We start from the raw sequence: 12,855 nt of genomic DNA on the forward strand, positions 1-12,855 counted from the left end.
AAAAGGACAAATAATTGTATGATTCCACTTACATGAGATATCTAGAATTGGCAAATGCATAGGGATAGAAAGTAAAATAGAGGTTACCAGGGCCTAAGGGAAGAGGGAGTTGGGAGGTTGTTGTTTAATGAGTACAAGAGTTTCTGCTTAGATAGTGAAGCATTTTTAAAAATGGATAGTGATGATGGCTGTACAACATTGTTAATAACTGCCAGTGAACTGTACACTTAGTAAATTTTATGTGTATTTTACCATAATTTTAAAAATACTAAAAAATGGAATTCTTTCCTCTATAAAGGCCAAAACATAGGTATCTTTTAATACTGAAGGCAGTGGCCCCAGCAGGTTGCTCTTGCCTCATGTAAAATTCAACAAAATAACCCAGTAAAAGCTTAAGTACCATTAAACATTGGCCTTCCATTCATTGTAGTCTGCATTACATTTTAGCAATTACAACTTACCTTTTATTTATTCCAGGTAATAACCCTACTTCCAGGTAACTAAACTGTTTACTATCAAACGTTAGTTGCCAAAATCAGCTCTAAGCTATCACGGTGTTGTATTAATACCAATACCGTCAACCAGAATGGTCCTACATGCCATTAGTTAACCAAATCAAAAAGAAATTCTGAGTCCTTTCTCCAAAGCCCATAGATCTGCAGCAGAGAGTTGTATAAGTGAAGTCCCTGAGGAGGACAAACTAGGGTAGGCTGAGCTCTGATAGCCAATTCTTAAAAAAAATACCTCTGTCTTTTGACCTGCCTTCCCCATATGAGTTCTAGATAACCTTCCCTACTAGCCAGGTGAGAAGAGGGCAGTGCTACTGGGAAAGACCACTTGGAGATATACAGGGAAGGCTTTAAGTTCTACTCTTAGAACTCCATTTACTACCTGAAAATCTTACCGTGCACCACCCCATGCTTTTGAGACAGCAAAAAATCAGAATATAATTATTTAAGAGTAATGATTATTAATAATAATAAGCAACTAATATTCATGGGATTCACTAGGTGCCAAAAACTGTCATAAATTAATTCCAATAAAATTCAGTACTATTACTATCTGCTTTTGTCGATGAGGCTCAAAGAGGTAAGGAACCTGGCTCAAAGTCATAGTGCCAGTCAATTGTAGAACCTGGATTCACATGCTGGGCTTGACTCCAGAGCATAGGTTCTTAACTATCACCCATATTTACACATGAGTGCTCAGAAATAAAGCAAGGGCATGTCCCAACTCTTATTTCAAAAACAAAAGTCTGAAATTTGTGTTGTGGCCCTTTAGAGTCTCTATTTATTAGGTGTTCCTGTGCTTTAGTTTTTCCCAAGTCTCCTGCTATTAGTTCCTGATTTGTTCTTCCAGCTATTCTACCAGTTTAAACAGGTAGATACGCAGGTGGTAAATACCAGAAGCAACCTTCTGTATTCTGAATTTCACCGAGAACTCCAGCCTTCCCAGATTCATTATTAGAATGAGCCAGATTCTTCCAAACTTAACCAAAGCGCTATTTTATTTCCAGTGATTTAAATGCTTAGCTATTGTTGCTATTCCTTTCATCTTTGTTTGTTTATAGGACAAGCAAAGGTTTTAGATTACCTATATTTAGAGATCCCATCTGGTAGGCAAACTGTTGAACAAAAATGTTTTGTTCCTTTCATGTTACTGTACTACTTTCAAATGTAATTAAGTTTCAGGATGACTATTTGCTTCTTTTGTGGTGGATCTTTTCCCTATTGAAGGTGGGGGAATATTATCACTGGAAGAGATTCCTATTCATATATTCTTTTACTCTTTATATAGCTGCTAATTATTTTTTGTTGTTACTCATTTGCTTTCTGCCAATCTATATGTACCTCCTTTTGGTAACTTCAGTTCTAAACTTAAAAAAGCAAGTAAACAAAATAAAAGAAAAAGAAAAAGTTCTCCTGTTTTGCAGGGTTTCAATGTCAATTAGGATCTAATAATATACATGGCAAATTTGGAGTTTAGTTTACTGTTCTTCAGTGTGTTGAGAAATGCTTTAGTCCACACTTGGTTTTCAAAACAGAAAAGCAATTGAAAGTTCAGCCATTAAGATTGGTATATTTTGCCTGGGTGCAGTGGCTCACTGTAATCCCAGCACTTTGGGAGGCCAAGGCAAGGCAGTTCACTTCAGGCCAGGAGTTTGAGACCAGCCTGGCCAACATGGCGAAACCCCATCTATACTAAAAATACAAAAAAATTTAGCCGAACATTGTGGCGCATGTCTGTAATCCCAGCTACTCTGGTGACTGAGACACAATAATTGATTGAACCCCGAGGCAGAGGTTGCAGTGAGCCAAGATCTCACCACTGAACTCCAGCCTGGGTGACAGAGCAAGACTCTGTCTCAAAAAAGAAACAAAAACAATGAACAAGATTAGTATACTTGGTATTTTCAAATGATAACAGTTAAATGAAGTTGCATGAGTCATGCAGACAGTACACAGTTACCCATTTGTTGTTTGGCTCATTCTTAAGCATCAAACCATATCCTCTCTATTGGTTAGTTTTCATCTGTTGCATCATTCAGAGAGAGAGAGAAACACACACACACACACACACGCACACACATATAAACAATATATACACATTGCACAAAATGCTTTAGCTTTAGGTAATTTAACATTTTGTCATAGATAAACAAAACGATTTCTTTTATACATTACCCCTGTCCATTCATGAAAGAAAAACTAGAAACAAACTTAAAGGTCTTGAATTCTTACAAAACAGGAAAACTATACTTTTTAAAAATGAGATTATAAACTTTAACATAATCATTGCCTCAGTTCTGGGGACCTTAATCTTTTCCAGTCCAGTCTTTCCAGATACAGATATGGGTCATTCCTCTACTTCACCTTACTACTAGATGTGCATGGTCTCATTCTCCTTTTAGAGCAGATAGGTCACCTGGGGCATTGTGAGATGGACTGAGATGGCATTGGCAGTAGGGGTAGGGGAATACATGAGCTCCTCAAACACAGACCAAACGCAGCCTTGGAGAATGGATATGATTACTCTGCTAGATTATTAACAGTCAGTGTGATACACACCAAAGCAGTGTGTAGGCCCTAGAGGAAGACAGTGAACTTTCCTCCCTTGGGTGCAGGCTACAGGGTCAGTGTTTATGCTTGGACACCAGAACAATGTTCTTTGCATTGCCATTTGTCTCCTCTTTTCTGGGAAATGGGTCTTCTTCCATTTGAACACCTCTCATGGCCAGTTCTCAAATTCCTAAGTTACCCTCTGGTAACACTTCTTATTCAACTTCCACTCAGTGCTTACATGAGTCTCAGGAATCCCTCCTGCAATCTTCATATTTGTCTCTGTGCTCTAGAACCTATTACTTTTTTCTTCTATAACAAATTTTGAGGCTTTTAAAATCCAGGACAAGAATCGACAGCAACTCCTAATCAGGTTTTGGGCCCTTGAGGGCAGGGAAGTTCAAATCCTACCATGAGATGAGGGGAAGTCATTGCATTGCATACGTCTATTACAAAGAAAAGAAATAAAAGCCAAAAGAGTAATTTCCTTATGAATGCAGTCAGAATATCTACTGTATTTTGCTACATTCATTTAAGAGAAGATTAGATAGGTAGATATAAAAAATGTTGAAGTAATGAAATGATAGGAGTTCCTGTTCCAGCTTCGGGGATGACAAGCTATGTAACATTAGACAGGCCATTTAGTCTCACTGGACACGTTTCTCCAATTGTGAAATAAGGGAGCAGGACTTGATGGAGAAGCCCCAGGTTCTGTGATTCTGAGATCCTGAAAGAATTTAAATATGTGACATGTGCCACTCATTTATGAATATACCTCTGATGTTTAATTCTACTTATAAAATAATGGTTCAAAAGTCTTAATTGCACTACATAAACTTTTAGTTAGTAGTATGAGAAAGATCAGCACATGTGATTCTCCTTCCTCCTTGTATGGCTGAGTTTAGCAGCCTTAATCTCTTCCTGCTCTTTCTGTGACTACTTTTAAAAGCCAGGAAAAAAAGTTTAAAAAGATCTTTAAAAAAAGATAATTAGAAAATATAAAGTCAATTTTTGCAATTTGAAAAATGGAAGTGCACTTTATTCTGAAGTAGACTATTTTCAGGATGTGTCTGTGTATGTGCATATTTCTCTGTGTATATATATTTATGAATATTTTCTATATATGTATAATTGGCATCAAGGTATGACAATGGATTTTCTTTTGTTATAACTATATATGAAGAAAATCAAGAAGCTTTGAAAAATCTACCTTAGTTTATATTTGAAAGACAAATTAATACAATTATTTTGTCTATGATAATTTCCAAAGAATTTACTTTCTTATAGATTGATGGCAAAATGTCAGTCTTCAAGAGCAGATATTCTTTGTGTAGGTTAAAAATGGATGCAAGTGTATATACCCAAAAGTATTGAAAGCAGGGGCTCAAAGATGTATTTGTACACTCATGCTCATAGCTGTGCTATTCACAATAACCAAGAGGTGGAAGCAACCCAAATGTCCATCAACAGATAAATGGATAAATAAAATATTATATATACATGTAATGGAATATTATTCAGCCTTAAAAAGGAAAAACATCCTGTCACATGCTACAACATGGATGAATCTTGGGGACATTATGTTAAGTTGAATAAAGCAGTCACAAAAAGACGAATACTGTATGCTTTCCCTTATATGAAATATCTGAAGTAGTCGAATTCATAGAGAAAAAAGTATAATGGTGGTTACCAGGAGCCGGAGAGAGGAGGAAAAGGGGATTAGTAGTTTAATGGATATAAATTTTCAGATTTGCAAGATGACAAAGTTCAGGAGATTTGTTTCATAACAATGTGAATATACTTAACACTACTGAACTGTACACTTAAAAATGGCTAAGATCATTTTACCTTATGTGCTTTTTATCACAATAGAAAAAGGATGCAAGTGACAAGAGAAGTTTAAAGTAGTGATTATTCAAAATGTTTGTCATTCATTATATATTTTCATTCATATGCATTTATTTAGTTTTCCTTCACGGGGGTTAACAAAATAATATAAGTGAAAACAAATATCTTTATTAGACACTCTTGCAAACCTGAAAACACATACACAATTTCAAAATAATTATAAACAAAATCGTCATTGCACTGTGGTAGAAGGTGCGATGGATTTGAGGTAGGAAAACCTAGGTTTGAGTACTTTTCCTGCATGGCTAGCCCTGTGAACTACTAAATTGTAGTTGCCTTAATAGCAAGAACTGTTTTATTTCTTTGTATCCTCCTGAAATACCTAGAACAGGGTCTCAGATATTACTTGTTGGGGTTACATTATGCTTTTAATTGAGTTATATTTTGAACAGGAAGGATGAACAAAGAGGGAAGCGCTACACTCCTCTGGCATCTACTTGTTATTCCGGCATGTAAGCAGTAACCAGAGGTACACAGGTGACAGGCCACCTGTTAGAGAAAACTAGCCAAGGCCAGGGTCAGGATCACAATATTAGGACTGGTTTTTAGCTTAGTGTAGGAAGCAAAATTTTTGAAAATTACAAAGCCCAATGTCAAATCTTGTAGTGAGAACCAAGCAAAGCTAGAACATGACCCTGAGCAAGAAATAACTAGGTCATAAAAGACAAGGAAACAAAAGAGCCATAATACAGGAAGGCTGGTAGCTTAAAGTGTGGCATGTGTGATTGGAGTACTGAGGTCAGTCAGCCAATGAAGAAGAGACTGTACTATGGCAAGGCAATTAAATTGATGGTGACAATGGTAGGGGGTATTTATAGTCTCATTTAAGATTTAGCTTAAAGTTACAGACCCTCTCAAGTGAAAGGGAAACCAATATACACCACACACACACGCATACACACACACACACACACACACTACTCTGAATGCCCGTTATAGGGTTTGTGAACCCACCAAAGCTAATGAGTGGACCGCTTGAAATCGGTGGATCTCAGAGTGTGACTCACCTGCCTCATACTTTTATACTTTTGAGGGCAGAAACACATAAAATTAATGGCCACAGGTCCGTTCCAATTCCCAACAAGGTAAAGCTTATGAGAGGTCCTGTGCTTTATGTCCTCAACTAAATCAAAGCAGTACTATTTACCTGGTGCTAGCTACAACTGTCCAGTTTAGTTAGTATAGTAAAAATAATTAACTTTTATGGTGGTTGTCTCAGAAATTCGTCTATTATATATACCTATCAGTAAAAAGTTTTTAGAACATCTCTTATAGATGTGTATTTTTTATTTATAAATTATATGAATGCACTATTGTAATGCATTATGTGCATACTGAACATAGAAAAAAGTAGAAATGTAAAACTGGGAAGAAAAGTAAAATATAAACAAATTCTAACATTTTCTTTCCACATGCCCAAAGAACTGTCTTGTTCACCCTTAAGGTGTAGTAATCCTATTTAGAAAAATGCTACTCTTTAGATTAATTATGCAAATCTAAGCATGGAAATAAAAGCAAGTAATGTCATTTTGATAGTAATGCCTCATTTTAAGAAAGTATAATTTATATCCCAAAGTCTAAATTTACAAGATAGAGTACGTATAACTTATATTTCAATGAGTGTCTGTTTCTGTGACCTTCTTGCAGGCAAAATTGGATTTCTTTTTTCATTTTGATTTCTCAATGTCTATAAAAGCATTCTTCACAGAGTTGTCTTTTTAAAAAGATGCTTTTACAGTGCATCTAATAGAAGGATTGATACCAGTTTTCCTAAAGCTCTTTAGGAACACACCTCTACTTATGTTCCCAGTTTTATATCTGGAGACATCCGGTCTTATATTCTACTCTTTTTACCATGTTGAACACCAAGAGTGTTAAAAATGTGCTGTGCTACCTCCTGTCCCTTCACCTTTGCCCATTCTAATCTCAGCCAGGCTTGTAGCCCTCCTCTATGTACTTCTTCAACTGCCTACTCATTCTTCAAAACTCAGGTCTGCTGTTTCTTCCTTTGATCAGTCCTCTTCTACTGGCTTTTAGCAAGCTCAGCTACCACTAACATAGCCATTTTCACATTTGACTGTTTACTTTTCTACCTTTCCCTCTTTATACCAACATTGTGGGCCTGAGAAACAATAATATCAACACAAATAAAGAGCTTCCCTTTAGTGTTGGCTCTGTGCTAAGTCCTTAATCATTCTCTCACTTAAAAATAGGATGCAGGTATGTGTGTGTGTATGTGTGTTTCTAGAAAGAATTTTTGCTTATTTTTGTCTCATATTATTAATTTATGCTCACATGGTCATTATAGAATGCATAATACACAAAGGACATTCACAAATTATATTAACCACATCTGTTTCAATAGGAAAAATATAAAAGACAAGCAATTTACTCAATAATTTAGATTAAAAAAAACACACTACACATCAGTTTGGAACCTTAACTGACAATCTCTACTGTTGCTTTAATGTGTACCAATGACAGTCTTTGAAAAACTATTTATCCAGGTATTTTATTTCTCTTTTCTAGCAGTTTGTATATTCTTCTTGCTAGCATTAAAATCGAAATGGAAAAATGTTAATAATATTTTATTTATGAAGACAAGTGAGTTGACTGTAATAAAAATATTGATTCATGTCTTGCTTTTCAGTAAGAAATACCACCCATGAAGTCTGCTGGCACTTGCTGCTAGTAATAATATAATTTCAAGAAAGCCAGAAAAAGTGCATGCCTTCCCTTGCAAAAGTGTGAATTATTTATTTTTCTTAATAAAAAATGTAAAGTGCATCAATGTTTGGCTGAAAACAATTTAACAGCATATTTTTACCTGGAAAATGGAAAACATCGAAAGGGCTTGTCATAAATTAATATAAACCATAATAATTTATCTCCCTTTCTATAGAGTGTAGGCATATAATTTAAAATCTAAAAACAATTAAAGGATTAGATAATGAATTACGTTCAGCTTTCATTAATTTAGCTATTCTTTTTTTTTAAAAAAGAGAAAGTTCACCTATGCTATACAGATTTAAGTCTTCCTCTTCTCCTCAAAAAAGTATCCTATTTATGTAGGATTTTTACATCATGCAGATGGAGGTGATAGACAAAAAAGGTGTTTTTCATGGTTATTGAAATCATCATATATACTAACAATTTCCCTCTCTTGCCACGCTTGTTAGAGAATAGTTGAGTTCGGTCACATGGCATGGTTAACATCTGGAAGTCACTCAAGGTAATAACTACCACGGATTTGTTGCTTATTCAGAGGAAACATACCATAATGGAAGTAAAGAAGGTGAATTTTATGTCTCTTTTGACACACAAGGACTCAAATCCCATCATTGTCTTTACGTCATCCATTACGCCAGTAAAAAGATTGAACTCTCAATAAATACGTTCTTTGTCTTAAAACAAACTTCCAGAAAACGTAAAAATGCACTGCAAATGAAATCTCTTGATTATTTCAGTTCAAACAGGACATGATTTTCATTTTGACCCATGGCCCTGGCCATAAACACAAGGTGCATGCATTTTTTTCTACAATTTGTGCTTTGTGTAAAGCACCAAGTTTCTCTCATAACATTATTAACCAGACTTGTTCATTTCTGAGTATGGAAAAAAAATACAGAGTGTAATACAAAAAGTTTAGCCATACTCTTTATACTGAATAGCAATCATTTCACTGTGTTCCACAGATCTCCAAGGCATTTTCAATAGTATCAATCTAAGAAGCTTCTCTAGCAATTTGTTTAAATCTAGTTTGATAATTACAACATTTTCATTTTGTCCCTATGACTATTCCTGTAGATTCTATGGCATTTGAAAGGTACATATGAGCTCAAAAAAAAAGACACAAATCTTGTAAAGAATCAATTTTTGTTTTTCATTTAAATAGTGGCCTATGTCACAAGTTAGAAAAAAAGGAAAGGTTTTTCTTTACATACAAAGCTTATGCTAATTATGGCAATTATTTTGGGATCTGTAACTTAAAATGAAGCTCTTTTAAGGCAGAACTTTAATTTGCTATGGTTCTTGTTCTCAGAAGCTGTATGTGTTTTTAATTATTGTCTTTATTGACCAGTGATTGGCTAAATCCTTTTCTCAAAAGACGTCACCACGTTCCACATTACTATGTTCCTAGCTGTTCTACTGATGTTTCTTGCCAGCCTCCCACATTGTTTGAAGAAGTACTTACTGCATCTGTAAGAGTTTGTCTGTCAGGATCTTGCTGTTTGCAGTTCATCCACTTAAACTCATTAAAGCCTTTAGGGTATTTTGTGCCTAGACCAGTGAAGTTGTATTGTGATCAACATAATTTGAATTCAAGTGGATTAAAATCTCGTTGTAAGGGATACAAAATCAGCAATAACTCACATACCCAGATGTCTCTTTCTAGTGCAAAATTGTCCAGTATTCACCACTTGCCAGTGTGAGCAGGAGAGTCTTAAAAAGTTTTTAATAATCTTCCCTTCCAGAGTAAAATCAGGAATCAGTTAATTTCCCGGAGATTATGTGGAAATGAAGCAAACTTATCTTCACAGTGTTAGTCATCCTCAAAGTTCAACTAGATACCAAAAATTTAGTATCTATTACCTCAGGATGGACAATTTCCTGAGGATCACTAGTAGAAACTTTTCATCAAACTTGATCAAGTTTATTAAAATGTTAATAGCACTGGTAGATTGCCTGCTACCTTGAGCACTGTTACAGAAGGTAATTGATAAGCCTGTACTCTTGAAAAACTTGTTAGAAACTACTACAACTAACCAAAATGGTTGTTGTTTTTCCATTTCCATGATATTTAACATTGGTAACACTAAGTGTGGTAACAGGGTGGGCACGGTGGCTCATGCCTGTAATCACAGCACTTTGGGAGGCCGAGGCAGGTGGATCACCTGAGGTCAGGGGTTCGAGACCAGCCTGGCCAACATGGTGAAACCCCATCTCTATCAAAAATACAAAAAAAAAAAAAAAATTAGCTGAACATGGTGGCGGGCGCCTCTAATCCCAGCTACTTGGGAGGCTGAGGCAGGAGAACCGCTTGAACCCAGGAGGCGGAAGTTGCAGTGAGCCGAGGTTGTGTCATTGCACTCCAGCCTGGGCAACAAGAGCGAAACTCCATCACACACACAGACACACACACATTAGAATAGTAACAATAACGGGAATGGATTTGTTCCTGGAAATCATCTGCTATTTGCAGAATTTGCATTTGTTTGTGAGGGAAAATACTCCAGTGATACATTTTACTGAATTATGGAACATAAAAATGGTAATATCACACAGCTTATGTAACTGCAGTCTTTTATTGTGGCCTTTAAAATACACTCAGTACACTCACATACTTTTTGGGAATTTGAAAAAGGTCACTTTTCAGTGGCTTCTTCATGTAATTCCACATTTTAAAAGGTGCAACCAGAATTTCCTTATTTGGTTCCATTATTTACTAATCTACACATGATTTAGACTACCAAAATTGTACTTCTCTTAAATGTTAGTTATGCTTTTTGGGCTTCTAAACTAATATTTTTTTTTTGTCATTATTTATTACTACAATGTGTTATTCAGATGCTATGAGTACTTTGACTATATATTGGTTGAATTCATTGAAAACTTTATCCAACGAAATAGTATAGAATGTTCATAATTGTAATGTTCTGTGCAAAATGAGAGATAAATCAGACTTTAGTTCTACCTTTAAGGAGTTTACATTTAGTAAGGAGATAAGAGATGTACACCTATAATATAACGTAACTGACAATAACTGCTATAATAAGGCCATAGCAATTTTTTTTTACAAGTTCAGAGGAGAGACTATATTTCTAGCTGTGTAAATTCAAGGAAGGCATCTATAGAACAGACAATCGCAGTTCTCTAAATATTCTAATCAGAAATTCCCAGCCACTTGAGTCAACAGCACCTAGGAGCCTTCAGGTAGGACTTAGAGCTACTCTGTGTCCTCTCATTTCACCGAAGTTTAGTATTTCCCTATGGGAAAGGAATGTACCCTACCAATGCACCCTTGTGCCTCTCTTTTCTTGCTTACCTTGTTCTGGCTGCAGCTCATTTATTTCAAGCCCCTGTGTAAAGAGTTTTTTTTTTTTTTTTCTTCCACGATTGATTTGGGATCTTTTGCTAAAATAGCACGCTCTCTGTGATTTATTAGGCCTGTGTGACTTGGATATAGTAAACTCGCAATAGACATGTACTGATTGAATGTTGAATGAGTGACTAGTGAGTGATTGAGTGAGAGGGTGAATGAGTGGGTGAATGACCATCAGCTGGGAAACAAACCAGCCCAAGAAAAACAGCTGGGCCCTGACTATATTATGTCATGTAAATTTCACAAGCACTCTTAGCATCATTCTTTGAACTCTATTGTAGTTATTCAATAAATATTTGTTGGACATGATGTTCCTCAAAATCCTCAAGTTGTTTGTACACTCATATTACAGTATTTACATTGTTAGGGAAAGCTATCTCCTTGTAAAAGGGATAATCCTGTTTCACTACTGCATAAATAGATCATTATGTAGTGTTTCCAACAGCTTTTCTAGAAATAACCCCTTTGAGGTTCAAAAAGGAACCAAAAGTGATTAGATTTTACAAATGTTGTGCCACTTCTTATTACATGTAGTATTCAACAAAAAGAAAATCCCACAAGACAATTCTGTTTGCCCCATGGGCCAACTACCATAAAGTCTCATTGTTACAGCATCTACATTCTGGCATTTGTTTGTCAAAAATGGGGTGGAGGTAAAAGTATTCTTTTTGCCAGTTTATGTGATGCCATAAAGCAGCATTTTTCATTTTTCAACACTTATTAGCTCAGCTCCCCAGCTGTGTAGCACCACGCCCTGGTGTGAAATTGAGAGAGAGAACTCTGAAAAGTTTATATTGGCTTAAATTTATAGCTTTCTTTTGGGTGGGGGAAGGGATTTTTAAAAAGGACATTGTAATTTTGTGATGTTGTATTACAAAACCTCTATAATATGAAATAATAGCTATGGGAATAATTATCAGTATATTGTGTTTGGCTCCCCTAAAGCAATATTAACAGCTCTGTATTTAGAAGAAGAGTGAAGTAGGAGGTTATTAATTATTAATTAATTGATTCACCCATTTAATCTAAGCACTTTTATATCCTGCAAAATGTACAGCTGAGTGTCTTGCATGAAAAATATGTTCAAATGTGTGAGCCAATAAAGAAAAATACAAGCTCAAACTCCACTTAAACAGTTGGATTTTGACATACTTATTTGTATAATTGCTTTAAAACTTTATATCTCTTGTTTTCTGGAAAGCAATTTCAAAAAGACAAAATTAAATTGATTTCACTGAAGTTTGGTATGGTCACCAGAAAATGGGTTAAAACAATTATTGTAGCATGATGTAGCACATTAAAGTGAAATGATTGACTACAAGCTAAAAGTTTTAAGACGAACTTAATCCTTGGCTTCTTTTTTCCTGCTCTCACACACACTCTAACATGTGACAAACAAGGAGGAGATTTTTTAAAACATTTTAAAAACTACATCTTGAGTGAGACAGTACAAGTAAACTCGATCAAACTCCTTATATTTATGTTGTGTGAAAGGCTTAACTATCAACACAAAATCAGGTTTTTAGCTTTCTTCTAAGTAATAATTTATATTGGAAGTAGAGTGGACGAAGAAAGAGCTTTTACACATCCTAAACAAACTTGAAACAGATGCACAGATATCTTTCCAGCCAGGGCGGGAGGGGAGATCCACGAGTCAAGACTTGCACGCTGCCCAGGCTGGCACTGACAGTACATAAATACCTTCCTGTACTGTCAGAATGAACTGAAAGCAGCCTTAATTGGCTTGATGGCTTTGTTTGCACATGTAAAATGCAAAGTAGCAAT

At 35.5% G+C, this 12,855-nt stretch overlaps 1 long non-coding RNA gene across 2 annotated transcripts in view; it reads left to right on the forward strand.

Annotated features, from left to right (window-relative positions):
• LOC129047939 (uncharacterized) overlaps positions 1-12,855 on the forward strand; it is a 215,800-nt gene that overhangs the window by 884 nt on the left and 202,061 nt on the right. The gene's annotated exons all lie outside the window — the stretch shown is intronic.

The sequence above is a fragment of the Pongo abelii genome, chromosome 1 (genome assembly GCF_028885655.2).
Source record: "Pongo abelii isolate AG06213 chromosome 1, NHGRI_mPonAbe1-v2.0_pri, whole genome shotgun sequence".
In the NCBI taxonomy this organism is placed as follows: domain Eukaryota; kingdom Metazoa; phylum Chordata; class Mammalia; order Primates; family Hominidae; genus Pongo; species Pongo abelii.